We start from the raw sequence: 18,157 nt of genomic DNA, 5'->3' as shown, positions 1-18,157 counted from the left end.
AAATCATATTAAGAAAATTGTAATTCAAATATAATTTTTATGTGGAATAATCCATTAAACTTTCTATGTGGCTCTTGAATATTTCTAAATTTTACCATGAGGCTCTTACAGGTATGAAGTTTGGTCATCCCTGGTATTTTGTTTTACCCCCTGCTCTTCCAAAAGCAAATTTGTAGGTGGACAGGCACACGGCGCAGTAGTGCAGGGTAGCATTCAATGGTTCTTATTTCCAAATAATGTATTAATTGGAGTGTAGCATAGAACAATGAAACATTTCACACATTCTTAACAAGAAATAGTTTTTTCTCTTGTGTGAATCCTCTGATGTGTCTTAAGATTTATCAATTGACTGAAACATTTCCCACATTCTGAACATGAAAATGGTTTCTCTCCTGTGTGAATCCTTTGATGTGCAATATGAGCTGAAGAGTCACGGAAACGTTTTCCACATTCTGAACATGAAAATGGTTTCTCTCCAGTGTGAATCCTTTGATGAGTCTTAAGAGCTGACAAGTGAGCAAAACATTTCCCACATTCAGAACATGAATATGATTTCTCTCCTGTGTGAATCCTTTGATGTGTCTTAAGAGCTGACAAGTGAGCCAAACATTTCCCACATTCAGAACATGAATATGATTTCTCTCTTGTGTGAGTCCTTTGATGTTTCTTAAGAGCTGACAAGTCAGCAAAACATTTCCCACATTCAGAACATGAATATGATTTCTCTCCGGTGTGAATCCTTTGATGTGTGTTACGAGTGGAAGAGTCTCTGAAACGTTTTCCACATTCTGAACATGAAAATAATTTCTCTCGTGTGTGAGTCCTTTGATGTTTGTTAAGAGCGGAAGAGTGCCTGAAACATTTTCCACATTCTGCACATGAAAATAATTTCTCTCCTGTGTGAATCCTTTGATGTGACTTAAGATTTACCATTTGAGAAAAACATTTCCCACATTCAGAACATGAAAATGGTTTCTCTCCTGTGTGAGTCCTTTGATGAGTCTTAAGAGCTGACAAGTGAGTTAAACATTTCCCACATTCAGAACATGAATATGATTTATCTCCGGTGTGAGTCCTTTGATGCCTCTTAAGAGCCGACAAGTGAGCAAAACATTTCCCACATTCAGAACATGAATAGGATTTCTCTCCGGTGTGAATCTTTAGATGAGACTTAAGACTATAAGAGCGACTGAAACTTTTTCCGCATTCTGAACAGGAAAACGATTTATCTCCCGTGTGAATCTTCATAAGTTTGTGATTTGAGGTTTCTTCTCCTGTATGAATCCTTACATGTTTCTTAATATCTGAAGTTTCAGTGAAGCATTGTCTACATTCAGAAGAGTTTTGTATTTCAGTATGACAAGTAGGGGTAAGAAGGTCTAAGGTGGTGAAATTTCCATCCTCATATGATGCTGATTCCTCCTTAATAAGAGTAGATGAATATTCTGTCTGTGTATGTTCTGTGGGTGCATAAATGTCTATGTTTCCAGGAATTTCTTCTTTGTTTGATACAGATTCATTATTTGATGTATAGTCCGTCTGTTTATCTCCTATGGGTGTATAAACCTGGATACTGGAGAGAGTGCTGATTTCACATGAGGCTGATTCTACCTTAATAAGGTCAGGTGGATATTCTGTCTGTCTATGGTCTGTGCCTGTATAAATAGCAGTGTTTATAGGAATTTGTTTTTCATTTGATGCAGATTCACATTTTGTTGTATAGTTCATTTGTGCATCTCCCTTGGTTGTGCAAATGGAAGCTTCAACAAGATTTCCATCTTGCCATGAGACCGATTCCTCCTTAATATGAGTAGATGTATAGTCTATCTCTGCATCTTCTGTGGGTGTATAGACGTCTGTGAGAGTTACTTCTTCCCATGAGACTGATTCCTCCTTAATATGAGTAGATGGATCTTCAGTCTGTATATGTTCTATGGGCGTATTAATGTCTCCGAGATTTACTTCCTCGGATTCTGTAGTTTCACGACAGAAATCGTTATCTTTGGTTACATAATCCAGAGAAGAAACTGAAGTGTACAATCCACTGATTTCATTTCTGTTTATGGAACCATCTACTGGAAAGAAAACACTTTAGATTAGAACATTTTCTTAATTGCAGTGGACTTACCAGGCTAGCTATAGATGACTCAGGTGGTTACTAAAGCAGTGATCTCTCTTCCTGTTTTGTTTTAATGTTATTTTACTGCGACAATATAATGCATCACAACGGCATTTTGAATGAAAAGCAGGTACAATAACATGCAATAAGGACATTACACATGTGTAACGTAACTTTCTAATCTAAGACTGGATAGATAGAAAAGGGTACTGCATAGGGGGGTCTCCACTGGAAAAAAAATACTTTTTTTTTTTTCTCTAACAATCTTTATTGCAGGTGGGGTGCCGTACAATTTAAATAGGATCTAGGGCATCCATGACAGAATACATAGGACATCCATGATGGAATAATTCCGTCATAAATGGTTAAGGAATAATAAAGTTGTCATTGTTATCCCAGGTCCTGTAACGGATTGTTAAGTTATGCGATGTTTTGCTCTCCACTTGTGTTTTACTATATCAACTGATAGACTTATATAAAGTGAAGACAAGCATAGCCCTGGATCATGCAGAGGCACAAGTTAGATATGTAACGGAACCCTCCGATACATTGGCCTTTTTCCCACCGACTAGAGAGCTGGTCTGGAATGGGGTTCTGCTTTGGGGACGCAGGTACATGGGGGCCATTTGGGCTAATTCCTCCCTGGTTTGGGTTTTCAAGTTGGGATATCCTTGTTTTAAAAGGTGATTTTTTTTCTCCGTTGCCCTCTGTTGGTGGAAACTGGGAAATTAAATTATTTGTAGAATTACAATATGCAAATTAGGAAAGTGCAAAAAAGTTTTTTTGTCCCACTTCTGTCCCCATCCCACCCAGTAATTTGGAAAATTTTAATTGTTATATATTTGAGAAATGATGTTTCTTTTTCTTCACTTTATGTATGTTTATATTTTTATGGTTGTCATCACATGTTTAAGGGCCAATTCCCAAAAGCTATTCCTAGTTCAATATAAATGATTGTATGTTCGTTCCAAAAGGAATGGAGTGTCCCATGTGGATTTTTAGGGATTCCAGTAACAGAGTCTTCGGACCTGTTGGCTGGCTGCACGATCCCTCCGGCCTGGGACAAGTAAAAAAAGAGAACTAGACCTGAGGACCGCAAGTATCTTTGTAAAGTCAGGAGCAAACACTATAAGCAGAGCTGTTGATACCGGCTTGTGGAACTGAAGAGGCAGAGGGGACAATACCTGCCTGAAAGAAGAGCGCTGCAGTCTGGTCATGTGGAAGAGAGCGCAATCAAGCTTCAGCAACAGGGGCTGAAACGTTCCAGGGTCCCCTGCAGCAGCAAGGAAGCGAACCTGGCGAAGGTATTGGTCAGAGTAGGGGAGCTCAATCACAAGATACATTTTCAGCAGAACCCCAGTTTGAAGTATGAAGGAAGGTACATGAAAAGTTGTGACCCTTTTTGTATGTTACATTTTATGTTTTTATAGGGTCACAACTTTTCATGTACCTTCGTGCTTCAAACTGGGTTTCTGCTTTATATATATGTAACCTGTGCGTCTGCATGATCCAGGGCTATGCTTTAGTCTTTCCACAGTTTATTTTCTATAACTTTGCAGCCTGTAAAGACTTTTATTCCCTTTTTTTAATTTATGTAATGATATTAAATGAATGATTTATGATGTAAAATAAAGCATAATGAGGTTAATGCTTTAGAGGCACCACTAGGGGTAGTGTGTAGGCCATTCTATGGTTTCCTTAAGCCATGTGCTTCTGGCAGTGACGTCACAGGCCAGCCTACTTAAAGAATACAATGAATAAAAACCAGATGTAGGACTTATATAAAATCAGAGATTTATGGTGGAAATCGAGCCCAAAACCTCCCCACACACAACCCAAACACGGGCTGAAAGAACATGGGCAGGAAATCTAAGAAGGCAAAAGCCGAAAAAAGCCCCCACGGGAGGGACATTGGCGAGATGCTTCGGCTCTCGCAACAGGCCGCGTGGCCCAAAATGGCGCAGCAAGATGACCTCTCCTCCTACTCATCGGAGGATTTCACCTCCGAAATCCTGGAAGGTGCATCCTACAGGCCACCACCGGACAACAGACAGGTACCCCCAAAACCCGGGGACCCAGTCACTGCCGAACAAATCAAGACTATGCTGGCGGAACTCCGCAAAGATTTGGCGGCTGACATGGCCCACTATAGAAAGGCCATTGAAGGCGCCACGACAAAAATCACACAGCTAGAGGCCAGCTCAAGCACCCAAGACACGAGGCTTCATGGGCTCGAACAGACAGTCACAGACCTGGTCAAATGGCAAACCGCTACCAATGACAGGCTTGATGCCATAGAGGACCAAAGGAGACGATACAATTTAAAGCTGAGGGGGATACCGGAGTCGGTAGGCCTGGATGACTTACCCCACTACATCAGGCGCCTACTCGAAGTCCTACTACCGCCGAAGCGGGTCAAAACCATAAAAATCGATGGCATGTTTAGGCTGCCGAAATCACCCCGAGCACCGCCAGCGGCAACGCCGGACCTCATACTGCGGTTCCAAACCCTGGCTGACAAGAACTCGCTCGCGACGGCACTGCGGGGTAAAACCCCCCTTATGTTTGAAGGGGCATCTCTGACAGCATTCCCAGATCTGACCAGGAACACAATAGCCTGGCGAAAAGCCCTACAACCCCTCTTGCACCAGCTTCGGGCCAAGGACATCCCATACAGATGGAGCACTCCTCGTGCCGTATCATTCACCCTCAACGGGACCACATATAAGGCGCAAGACAAACAGGAGCTGGAAACTCACCTAAAAGCCACAGGTATTCTTCAAGCAGCACCTGCGTCCAGACGGAGCATAGCCCAACTGAACCCAGATACCATCCGGGACTTTACCCCACGGAACCCCGCCAGGGCCTCCCCAGGAGGATCCCCCACTTGATGAAACACCAACGAGCCAACCAATAGTGACTTTCCTTTGCTTTACATTCCACCATCCATGCAGACGGAACGTCTCATACAGTCAGAGACTCAATACCAGCAGAACCACCAAAACCTCTTTATAATGTTGTCTATTAATGTTTTTTTTTTTTAATGGTTTCTTTGATAATTTCTTTAGCATTCTCTTCTGTGTTTTCTATAATGCTCACACATAGTGAACCCAATAATGCTACCTCCGTACAACCCGCAACACCTAGTGGCTGACACAATTAGACTGAGCAAACCGCCATGACATACCACGAATACTCACACAGGGCGGCAGAAGCCCGTCTAGCAACGCCATCACCAGCCCGCATTACACTACGACATCCTCACCCCCCCCCCCTGCCGACACACTGCGGACCACTTAGAGAGCGACTATCTCGAACAAAAGCAAAGGGGGTAGCCCTCAAGGGCAGACACATAGAGGGCAACACCGCGCACACTTCACCCTCACAAAGGGCACTAATGATACCAACACAGATTTTTCTTTGTTAGAGTTAACCTTACATTATAAAACTGTGCAATGTTATAACAGCCATATATGTTATAAATGTCACTTGACACGATGAATATGGACCGTTGTGGCCAAGAATGCATCATTGTTACCTTATGCACGCAAAAAAAATAAAGAATTGAAAAACCAGATGTAGGAGGGATTCAGTCTCTCTTTTGCTCTCCCCATGACTGCCTAAGAATGTAGTAGCGGAATGTTTAGCCCCAGCCCCACAGGCTGGAGCCTGTGTAAGTTTGTTCAGGTTCTGTATTGTGCACACAATGTTATAGTGAATGCACTACTGCCATGGGCTAGTTTGGTGAGGCATGCAGTTTTACAAAAATAGGGTGCTAGCAGGGAAAAACCCGTTTCCCCCACCTGGTATATGACATAAAGTAATATCCAAGCACACCAATAGTTAGTGCAGAAAAGGGATTTTAATGCTGTTATATGCTTGATAACAAAGTGCAAAACAGAGACACAAGAAAGTATCAATAGACATGTTTTGTATTGTACCATATTAATCCATTGTTACATCTAGCATTATAGCCTTTTGTAAGCAATTTGTTTTGTATACATCTATCTCTGCCCTATTTCTCTAACCATTTTAGCAATATTTAGTGAACCAGACACTATTCAGCTGTTGCGCATAATTTCATGCAATTAGTTATGCAAATCTATGAAACTTTGTTGCATGATCACTTCCTGTTTTACACCCTATATAATTTGCTTTATGTTTATGTATGGCTGTCTTGAAAAAAGTCGATGAGGGACTGAAACGTTGTCCTTAACGTGTGCCACTGTTACACAATAAATGACACCTTTTCACAATAAAAGAATATTGATTGCACAAAATACAAAGTCATCTGAGTGCATTTTCTGAGAAAGTATATATATTCCTCCTTTCACAACAACTCCTGGCGAACATGCTGACACGTCCACCTATAGTCCAACAGAGAATATGCAGCCGTTACTGCAGAATAATATTTTAGGTGAGACTCAACCAGACAATCGATTAGACGGAGCAATATCTCAGCCAATATCCAGAGTGTTTTATAACCAGAAAAGAGACATGGTATCCCACCAGTGTCCCTGAATTAAAACAATTCTGGCCATTTACAATTCGAATGAGGATTATAAAGAAGCCAAGTATTAGTCAATAAAATCCTATATGCAATACCCTAATTAATTTCCCCAAACAATGAAACGACCCAGATATGAAATGCTGCTATAGTTTATGGACTTCAATGACAACACTAAGTGCCTGTAGGAAGGTCATCCGCAGTATGATATTTAAAAAGGAACACTATAGCATTAGGTATACAAACCTAACGATAAAGTGCCCCTGTTTTTTGGTATATATAGGTCTCCTCCTTTTTCCAATAAATTTAATAAAATAAAGCTTTTCTCCAGCGATTAAACTCACTCTGCGCTGCTCATCTCTCTGCTTGGTCATCGAGGAGGCATGGCCTTCTCCAGCAATGACCCAGTACAATATTTCTAATAGAGGAGTATTGGAGACGCGATGTGCATGCCCAGAGTTACACACAAGCATATATTTCTTCATAGGAAGTTAAAATAGTGATAAAAGTTCACAATTAACTTTATTCCTGAATTTGTGAAACCACACAATAATACCAAGTGATTAATTCAGTATCCAATAGCTATGTTTAACTAGGATGGCAGACAAGTGTTTTAAATCCACTAATTGTATTTGTAATTGGATCACCAGTTGTTTGCACTTGACGTTGTGATTTTTTTCACTGGTTTTATTTGGATGTGATTATATAAATATGAACTACTCACACTTGTTATTTAGACTTGACAAAGGCACATAAGAGTGCTGGGACACGGTCTGTTTTGGGCTCCTTCAATAAAGACTGCCTTATGAGAAAACCACGGGTGGGCCCAGACATTGTATACTTTGTTCGTATTCAGTGTCCCGTTGCAGTTGTGTTATTTGTTTTGAGCTCTTTGCCTTTCTACACCTCTCTGGTTGTCCTTTCAGCCATTGTTTCCCTACTTTTTTTACTTTCTTTTCTGCCTTGTCACCTGATGTCTCATTACTTCACTTTGTGTCCGCGCGATTGGTTATTGCCATTCCGGTATTCTTTTCTTCCTGCCCAGGCTGTCTAGTGGAACAGGTAGAACAATTTTTTTCTATATTTTTCCATGCTGGTCAGTCTGCGTGAGTTTTTTTCCGGCCAACTTGAACACGTGCCAGCAAACGGTCCAAACGGTCCTTCCCACGTACGTTTTCCACAAACTCCTGCAGGAGTGTGGAAGCTCGCATCCTGCCCACCGACTATGGTCCAAGACTGAAACACCGTTTGGGAGCTACCCTGCACAGCCACCATTAACAGCTATCCCTAGGTGCCCCATGTATGACACTTTCTCTTCATTCATATGGAACCGAACACTTGCTCCTTGGCGGCCCTTCACATGAACTAAACCCACGAATAGTACTCAGCGGTACTTAGCCGCGAACACTATGGAACTAATTTTGGCACGAGGACTTCGTGGGCCCACGGTCACCTCAGTGGGACTTAGCCGCAGATGTTATGGAACCTTCTTCGGCATAAGGTGACCGTGCAGTTCCTGGACAACTTGTTCCGGGGTTTTAAACTACATTGAATTCAGCCAGGAGAGCACTTTTTGGAGGGAAGGTGCCTGAGACTAAAGGGAACAAGCGCTACCAAAGAGCCAGGTGGAGGACCCCATATTGGAGACGCAGGAGCTCTTGAAAGTTGACCGGCAAAAGCACAGAATGTCCTGGAACTATTTGCGGCATAGGACAACGTGTGCGGCCATTTAGAACATTAACATGGTGGCGTTTCCCCTACACTGCATGGATCTGAGCGCTATTTGGACAACTTGGGCGCTCAGATCAGGGCTATTTGGGGATGTATAATATGTGGGGTTATTTTATGTTTTTATTATGTTTTGGGGTGTTTTTATATTTTGTGTTGGGCTCTGTTCCTGGGAGATAATTAGCTTACAGGTCTTTAACTCAATTATCTTCCAGCCCCAGAGATTCTTAGGAGGGGATTGTGTTCAATACAATGGAGACCCCTGCTGGGGTCTGTGCATAAAAGGCTGAGTTTGGCCCATTAAAATCAGTTGACTCCCAGAACTGTGTCGTCTAGTTGCTGGGGGGAAAGGGTCTTTATTAATACAGTGCTTCTGTCAGCTTTGAGGAAGGAATAGCGGAGATCCCTAGTCGTGGTATCTCCCTCTACAAATACTGCTACACACTGGCATTATTTTACAGTTTTATTTAGCTCTGTCACACAGCCATTGAATACAGGGGTGAGCCACTTTTTGTTTCTGACAATTTGCTCTGTAATTTAAGGATATGTGTGACCCCCCTGGTGTAAAACTTTAGTTTGCCCTTAAGTTACTACTGCACAGTTATCCATACTATAAATATCCTGGGTATTTGGGTTGAGCCCCCTAAATCACAAATAGCTTAATCCAGCCCCAGGCTAAGCTAAGTAAAACTTATTTTAAAATGTGCTTTTGAGTGTTTAGCATGTGGGTAGGAAAGGGGGTTAAAGAATAATGTCATTAGTACATTATTCAAAGGGAAAAAAGGGGGGCGGGGCCTGACCACCTAACTGAACGGTCGCATTCACCAACAGCTCCTGCATTACTCGAACTTTAAGCCTCTAAAAAAGAAATTTTCACACCCGATCGACGACCAACAGCCGTGGTCCGATGCACAGGGGTGCACTAGCAGAGAGGAGAGGCTTGCAACTCGTTGTTTTAGTCCCTCGAAGACGATCCAATCGTCCCTACGGGATGAGGCCTACTCAGGCGGTGAGCGGGGTGGACGGCCGCCGCCCCGCTATCCTGCCCGACGTTGTCACGCTGGACCCCCATGGATGTGCAAACAGGGCTCCGTTCCCCTCCCTCCCCCCCCCTGGGCCGGCGGGGGTTATCCCGGCCCACACCCTGCAAACCGTACCACACCAGATACCGCACTACCCAAACATCGCGGCTCCACCAAAATGGCGGCAAATGCGGACGCCCCAGCCTGCAATGAACAGCACGCCACTTACCCCCACTCGAAGACTAAGGCTCTGGCACACACAGGGCAGTTGTCAAGTAACTGTACAAAGCAGCCTGTCGGGTGGAATCTTCATGGCACACTACTCCGGTGCTCGCCAGCTCACAACCGCGGCGATGCCCGAGCCCATGTGAGGAGAAGCACACAAGAGGACAGCCGACCGACAGAAACGGCACGGAACCAGACCACCCAAGGCATCATGGAGAAGCCCCTACGCAGGCTTATTCAGTCGACAGGAACTAATCCTGCCATCAGCCACAAGGCACACCCGGACTCGGTTGGTGCAAAACACCCGCTTTACAGCACAGCACGGGCCTCAAGACCACCCAGGCAGTCCCGACAAGCCTCACTATGCCTGCTCTATTCCCGCACTAAACCCGCGGACCCCTCCGAGCCCCTGAACATGGCAATGAGACACTCCTGGACGGCAACGCCGAGGCAGCGGGCCGGGAGGACCCTTCAAGTAAAGCCCACTGAGACAACAGATCCCAGGGACTATAATAGGTACTCAGGGGAGAATGGATGAACAAGGCATATATCTCGCTACAACGGGACTTCCTTACCATGCTTTAACACACAACACCTGCATTTTACATGCTAGTTACAAGTACAATTGTAGCCCTTAACCTGGGCTTAACCTGCTGTTATTTTACTTTACTGTAATTTCTACAGAGTTTTTGCCTTAGTTCGATCACTTGTCAGCACAAAATAATGCAGCAACACACGCTGGCTCACTCTCTTAACTAAAGAACGCGCTAATACCAAGTTAAGCTTCACAGCATACTTCTCTGACAGAAACGCAATGCCATAAAACGTAAGCATAATTAGTCACGTCATACACGTATATAGCATGCATGGGTATTAAAACACTGAAGGCCTTGCAATGGGAGCCTTTCGCCAACCAACACTTTATCTCCTTCGGAGTGTCTGCCTCTGTGTTTTTCAAAAACGAGAATGTCATGTGGGGGTAGGGCGGCCATTTTGACTTCCCGACTCAAGTCCCACACCAATGGTATAGATGTGGCTAATCTAACTACTTACACACACAAGCATAAGGGCGTATTTGGTATGATAGACTCAATACACTAAACGTGACCTGTCATATTAATCGTACCTCTTAAAGATTAAGCATATTTGCAACTCTAACATGCATATTTAGTTTAACTACTGCACGGTGACCGAAGCAAATGTCTCTTATTGATAATATGCCATAGCCTTGTCTACCTAGTCTTCAATTTAAAATATAGGCATAAGCATTATCACACTTAAGACCAATTTGTCATATCTTGTTTAGCTATGAACACCAGACCTGTATATGAAGCATATCTTTACTACTTCTATTACTTTTGTTTCTCAACCAAGCTTGTATCACTCTGTTTACATGATTGTCTCACAAAAAAACACAATGGCAATCTTTCTTTGAGGTGCATAGCACACCATCTTGATATTATTACTTCATGTTACCCCACAATGCCTCCTCTTTCTCTTCTGTACCCCATGACGCATATGCCATAATAAAAGAAAGATTTACAAAGGGAAAAAAGGGCTGGAGAAACCCTTTCTATTTATGCATTTTGGAATAAGGAACCACCAAGCCACTTATACATTAAATGGTGGGAACCATTATAGATCACAAACTAGCAATGCATTTCTGCCATTGCATAAGCTACTAAGGTGCTTTCGTACAAAAAAAAAAAACTAGTAAGGGGGATGGAAAATGTAACGGATCGCCTGGCACCCCGACCGGGTACCTCCGTTAATGGATGCTCCTAGCGCTTCCCGAGGACTCCAAGCACTCTGGCAGACACCACAATCACCGAACCGATGCAGCATATGAATCTTCTCAAGCCTCTGAATGCTGTAGAACGTTGAATAGGAACCATACGAATAGGCTTACACTCCTAGCAGTCAACTGGAACAGCATGCAATAAATCCTTCCCCCAATAATGAGACGACACTTCACTTTGAGGGTAAAACAGGAACTCTGGACTGGCTCATCCAGCCTGGCTTTTATTTCCAACTCACACATACAGGCCACACCCAGGGGGAGGCATAAAAGAACCAATGACATAGATGTTACCTCCCACACATCCCCTCCCCTTAGTGTGACACATAATCCCATTATGCATACAGTGTAAAATATACTTTTACACAACTTTCATAACTTTAAAACCATACATCACATTCACATAAAAATACATATCCACAATCAATCCATTCAGGGGAACAACATATTAAAAAATGGCATGAATCCGACCAGGGGTTCAAAAGTTACTAAAAGTATCTTTTGTCCCTCCTGGCTGGCAGAAAAACATCCCCCACAATGCATCCCGGCTTCCTCCCTTCTGCCCTGGAGTTAATTGGAGAAGTAATCCAATTATCCAGGACTAGAGGCAGACTCCATTAACCACATGGTTGCAAAACTACATAAAACACTTTAAAATACATAAAGTCACATTTACACATAACACACAGACATTTCACCTATCCCCAGATAGCTGGGATCTGCGCGCACAAAACTACCGAATAGCGCGCAGATCCTACTCACACAGTACAATTGCCATGGAGCTAAAGTCTTTCCCATAGTCTTTCATTATATGAATAGGCTCCATGGTATGGCTATCTGGGGTATCACATTCCCATAAAGTCTGGTCCATAGTCCAAAGGCAAGAGGCGGGCAATCAGCCCCCTCCAAGGACATGTGGCGAGGTTGGTTTCGCCACAGAAAACATTAGTTATGGGATTCTCAGCCTGAAGAGGTTGTGTTATCAGATTCTATAGATGGCTTGAATGCTTCCTTTTTATTAACAGAAAATTCAAGGATATAATTGACATGTATGTAAACAGGTTGTTGATCCAAGTAGAATTCTGATTGCCATTACGGAGTCAGGAAGGATTTTTTTTCCCCTCTTTGTTGCATAACTGGAAAAGGCTACACTTGTTTTGTTTTTTGCCTTAATTTGGATCAACAGCATAAAGGTATGGGCTTAAGTTGAACCTGATGGACGTTAGTCATTTTTTCAACCTAGACAACTATGTAAATGCCACCGAGCAGATGATCAGAAGGAGAGTTCTTATCACAGAGACAATATTTACAACATCAAGTGTCTCTGCATTTTAAGGAAGTCCATAATTCAGATCCATCCCTATTAGAGTTCACAGGAATCCAGCAAGTTAAAAAGAATTGGAGAGAGGGCAATTTTATACAGGAGTTAGGAAAACAGAGATGAGATGGATATTCAAATTAAATACCCTTATTGCCAATGGACTGGATAATGATTTTGAGATATGCCATTTTTAAAATTAATTTGTTTTAAATTGTTATACTTCTATTTATTTACTTGTTGTGTATTTTTCTGCACTTTTGGCATATATTTTTTATAGATTTTATATGGAATTTTTTCACTGTAATGGCATATCCATTAGTCACAAATGTCCATCTCCGATCTGATTAGTAATTTTATACTGTATTTATTGAAGCCTTTTCTACACTTTTTAAAGGTGGGATTTTTGAATGGTGACACTTTATTATCCACGGGTGCTATTACTAAAGATTGTTATGATTTGATTATATGATTAAGTTCTATAATAATGCTGTATCTAACCTTACTATTTCCCTTATGAATGTTATATTATGGAAACTCTTGTGTAATGAATGTTACTTATGACTGATTTGTATGATGGACTACTAATAGGCTTATTTTGCACAAACAAAACTCCATATAATTTACCAGTTACTGTGTATGATTATCATCAATGTGTATGATGGATATTTAATGTGCTTATTTTAGCACAAACAATACTGGATGAAATTTACCAGCTATTATTTAGGAGCGGTTTAATAACTGTTATTAGAGTTGCAACAGGATGGACTGTATATATAATGACATTATGGAAAAAGCACTACGCAATACGTACCCGGGTGGGCGGAGCTTAAACAGCTGTGGCAGCCGGGAAAGACGAACAGTATGGTGCGAGAGCTGGTAGAGCTGGGACCGCAACCTGACTGCACATGAGAAGGCAGACCGCAGAGACGCAAACACTTTGATGGGAGATTCCTCAGTGATTAAGCGTGGTTGTGAGTAGCGGGTACATGAACCGTAGTACTCACCACTTTATCTTGTAAGCGGCTGTGCATCTCTATTGAGTCTTACATGAACATATGATTTGTTTTTTACTTTTTAAAGATTTGTTTAATAAATGCATTAACTCTTTGCTAAAAATACTGGTATAGTTATACTTCTATGTGTGACATACTATTTAGCAAGTCTTCATTGATTTTCCAAGTGAATTTCTACCTAGCACGCAGAAGAACTTGCCGAGGCCTGATAAACCAGGATGGCTTCTAGTCCAATAGGCCTAAACTTTCCTGAAACGGGCAGCACTGTCCAGGAAGAATACCCCATGACTGAACCAGTAGCTAAATCCATCAGAATTCCCAGTGACTTCAGAGAACAACCTAACTGGAGGGGAGGAATTGCAAACATTCAGTGGCCACCACATGCGACTTGTAGAACATCATCTCTGTGATCCATATAAAAGATAATAAACCAAATCATTTTGTTCCTGCAGCTTACAAAATAATAATTGTAATAACTACAGATCTCACTGTGTACCAGGTGTTTGGTTGTAGAGCAGATATCATTCACCTATATCATCAAACAGAATGTTTATAAAACTTTGTCTCACCCAATGAGATGAGGGGGTGGTGACTCTCCATCATCACTTCCTTGTAAGTTTCCTTTTTCCCTTTTAAATGCTTCCAAACCTACAAGAAATAACAGACAGTGAGATCCCAACATCTTTATCCAGTCACCATCCAGACACATCCCTTGGTTTTACTCTATGATGTCCCATTCCCAGCAGCCTCACCTCTCCAGTCAGCAGGTGGATGATCTGATTGGTCAGTTCCAGGATGTTCAGCTCATTGTTCCCCTCATGTATCAGTGAGTGAGGTGAACACACCGTGCTGGAGCCCTGGGTCTTGCAGGATCCTCTTAACACACCGGGACTGCTTCTCTGTATTGTAGGATCATCAGATCTCTTCACAACAATGTAATCCTGCACATAAAGAAACATGTATCAAAATCTCTCTCCTATAAGCCTATACTTCACTGGTTACACAGAACGTCACTTTGCTACCTTGGAGTTATTTATAATGTTGTTTTATTATCTTTTTCCTGGAAGGGGAATCACATTAATCCTGCTAGTATGTGCTTCTACCACCCACCTCTGTCACTGCTACCCCTGTCTGTGTGTGCAATGCCGCCCTTCTCCATCATAAAGTCGTGTATAGTGCACAGGGCTGAGAAATGCTATGCTAGGGCTACCTGTTTATAATCATGTATTATAATCATCACAATCCCCACACTTATACCATGGCCAAACTTTAACACCAACAGAAAAAAATTCCACAAATCTCAGTATTGCAATCCAGCACCGCTAATGACCCACAATCCTATACGTTTTATTTCTACATTCCCACAGGGTCTACCTGGCTACTATAATAGATTTATTAATCACATGTTTATTTAAATATCTACCCAGTATCTACTTCACAAATGTATCCATAATAAGTCTCAGAATATCCATGTTAAAGCACAGGATAAAAGTGTGTAGTTGCTGTGACATTCCCAGAATCCCTCACCTCTCCAGTCAGCAGGTAGTTGACCTCCAGGGTCAGATCCAGGATCCCCCCCGTCATCTGATTCCTGTTTGTGTTTGTCATCATTAAGCCAATCAGGCAGGCTGAGAACAGGAATTAGAATATTCTGTAATTACAGATACATAGTGTATTTCAATGGATACAATAAATACATTATATACTCAGCATATACCTGGGGCTGTATATTTACCTCCTATACATTTTATATACATTATAATTTATTATTTATAAAGCACCAGCATATTCAGCAGCCCTGCACAATGGGTGGACTAACAAACAGGATTTTATAACCAGGTGACTTGGACGCACAGGAAGACCTGCCCCAGCGATCTTACATTCTACAGGGAGTGGGATAACGTGACACAAAGTAATGGTAGGATATATAAGTAGGTTGCTAGAATAGTTTACGATGAATGTCTAATTATTATTATATTTTTTGGATGACTTGCAGGAGACCAAGGTGGGTTACCAAGGGGCCGGGAGGGAGAGCTTTTATGATTCTTTTGTTTAATTTGTTTTTTATTGATCGAGATTTAACAGAAAGTAAAAAGAGAAGATATACATGCTACAGCAAAATACAGCATATTCATACCAATAATAAAAGTATACAGTTATTGTAGACATTACACGGTATTTCACTAAATCCAATGGTATTTGAACGTAGTATGGTAGGAATGCTACAAATGAATATTATGAATCATACAAGTAATGCAAAGCAATAACATGATGGAAAAAGACAGAGTTAGATAACATTAGGTACCAGTCGTGTTGGTTCAGTAATCTCCTAGAAGGTGCATCTCATAGAACGTTGCATAATATAAGGCCTAGGATGAGACCGGCAGTAGCGCTGTAGATAGGGCAGAAGCATCTTGTTTGAGCGGTAGTACGTTGGGTGCTGTCAGAGTATGGTTGACTCAGTGTGGGTGTTGCAGATTGAAATGGCCACGGGGACCTATGATGGGTTATTATTACGATTAGGTGACCAATGATCTAAACAGGGTTTCCATGGCCACAGCCACCCACACGTCCAGTGCAGTTCCGCTAGATTTTCAGAGAAAAGGCAGTGTCTACATTGCTGCCTAGTAACACCTCGAGCGACAGTCACAGACGGCCACTAGAGAGATCTGTGTCAGTGCTCTGCATGGAGGCGCTGAATGTTACCCATAGAGAACATGCGCAATATCCTCCCAATGCATTCCTATGGGAAAGCATTGGTTTAGCGGAGATCATAAAGACTAATAATCTCAGCCATGGAGGCAGGACAAGCCGCAGCGAAATCGGCACAGTGTAAGGAAAAAGGGGGAGTAAAAACACCTCTCATGTGATCGGAGGGGTGCAGATACCTAAACAGATACACATTTTCTCACATACTCACACAAGCACTGACATGGACACATACACACTTTGACATACACATACACACAGACAGACATATGCATCACTAGACAGCGGGAGGGAGCAGAGAGGAGCTGCACTGAGATCAATGCTTCCTCGCATGGTGCCCCTGCCTGTCGCTTCCATTCTCCCCAGGGCGGCCACCTCAATGCTGTCCATGGCAGCCGCCTTCACGATCCCTGAGCCGGCCGCCTTCATACAGCCCAGGGCGGCCGCCTTCATACAGCCCAGGGCGGCCGCCTTCACGATCCCTGAGCTACATGCTCCCTGAACTGGCCGCTTCCATGTCCCCATGGCAACCGGCTGGCTCCAAAGTTCCCCCATCGGCCTCTTTAGCTAAAGGGCTGCAAATTCCAGACGCCAGGGCGGAATTTTTAATCGCCATGGCGACCTGTCGCCCGGGATTTGGGGAGCCCTGATTCACCCCCATACATTATTGTAACGGAACTGCTGGCACCCCGACCGGGTATCCTCCGTTGATAGATGCTCCTAGTGCTTTCCGAGGACTCCAAGCACTACGCCAGATACCATAACCACTGTAGACTCCCACGAACCGCCGCAGCTTGGTTGGGGTCTCGCCGTCTCCACCCACTCTGGACCCAAGACCAGGGTCCAGCTTCCAGTAGGTCGACCTCTCCGAATTCCAGAGAGCAGGAACAGGAACAAGCTCTTAGCAGAGCTTAGTGATTATGCCCTGGGGAGTATAGTGATTATAGCAATCCCCCGAGTGTAGTTCTCCAATCCCCCAAACATGAGCCGAAACTTCATGAAGGTACAAGATGATCTGCTTTATTGATGGCCAAACTCAGCCCTTTTATGATGGTCTCTCAGCAAGGGAACTCCCACATGGGACCTTGTGGAAGACTGTGACAAAATATACAGAACCAATCAGTATACAGTACAATTCTTATACACACCCACAGGAAGAGTGTAACCCCTCCTCTGTATCCTGGAGATAATTAACTTAAGTGGTTGAAGAGAACCTAATTATCTCCAGGTAAAGAAAAACATGTCCTTTTTATATTTTACAAAACTGTATTAAAATCCATGACTTGTATTTCACAGAACGTATTCTCTATGTTTCACATACCCCCAGATAGCTTGGGTCTGAGCGCATAATATAGCCAAATATCGCTTAGATCCCACGAACACAGTTCCCTATATCGTTGAGTAAAGTTTTAAGTTCACCAGTGGTTTGGGAAATTGCATCCGAAAAGGGTTCCATAACTGCAGCTACATGGGGTCGGTCTATCTTATAGAGTAGAAAAGTCCCGAACGGCAAAGTGTTTAAAGTGTTCGGTAGTTATTACCCGAATGAACGGGGACTTGGTACGTGTCAGCGGTGTGTGGTTATAAGTGTCCGAAAACAGTTCCAGAGGATCAATGCCTATCTACCGCTGAGCGTTCGACGGCTTTTAAAATGGCGACCGCCACGTGTTTGGCAAACGAACGTGGGCCACCCAGCCTTTCATCAATTACCTTGC

The 18,157-nt window shown here is 42.8% G+C and overlaps 1 pseudogene; it reads right to left on the bottom strand.

Annotated features, from left to right (window-relative positions):
• Window positions 1–213: 213 nt before the first annotated feature.
• LOC134574849 (oocyte zinc finger protein XlCOF7.1-like) overlaps window positions 214–18,157 on the bottom strand; it is an 80,640-nt pseudogene continuing 62,696 nt past the window's right edge.

This window comes from Pelobates fuscus, chromosome 10 (assembly GCF_036172605.1).
Source record: "Pelobates fuscus isolate aPelFus1 chromosome 10, aPelFus1.pri, whole genome shotgun sequence".
NCBI lineage: Eukaryota > Metazoa > Chordata > Amphibia > Anura > Pelobatidae > Pelobates > Pelobates fuscus.
This window is presented reverse-complemented; position numbering and strand designations above follow the sequence as displayed.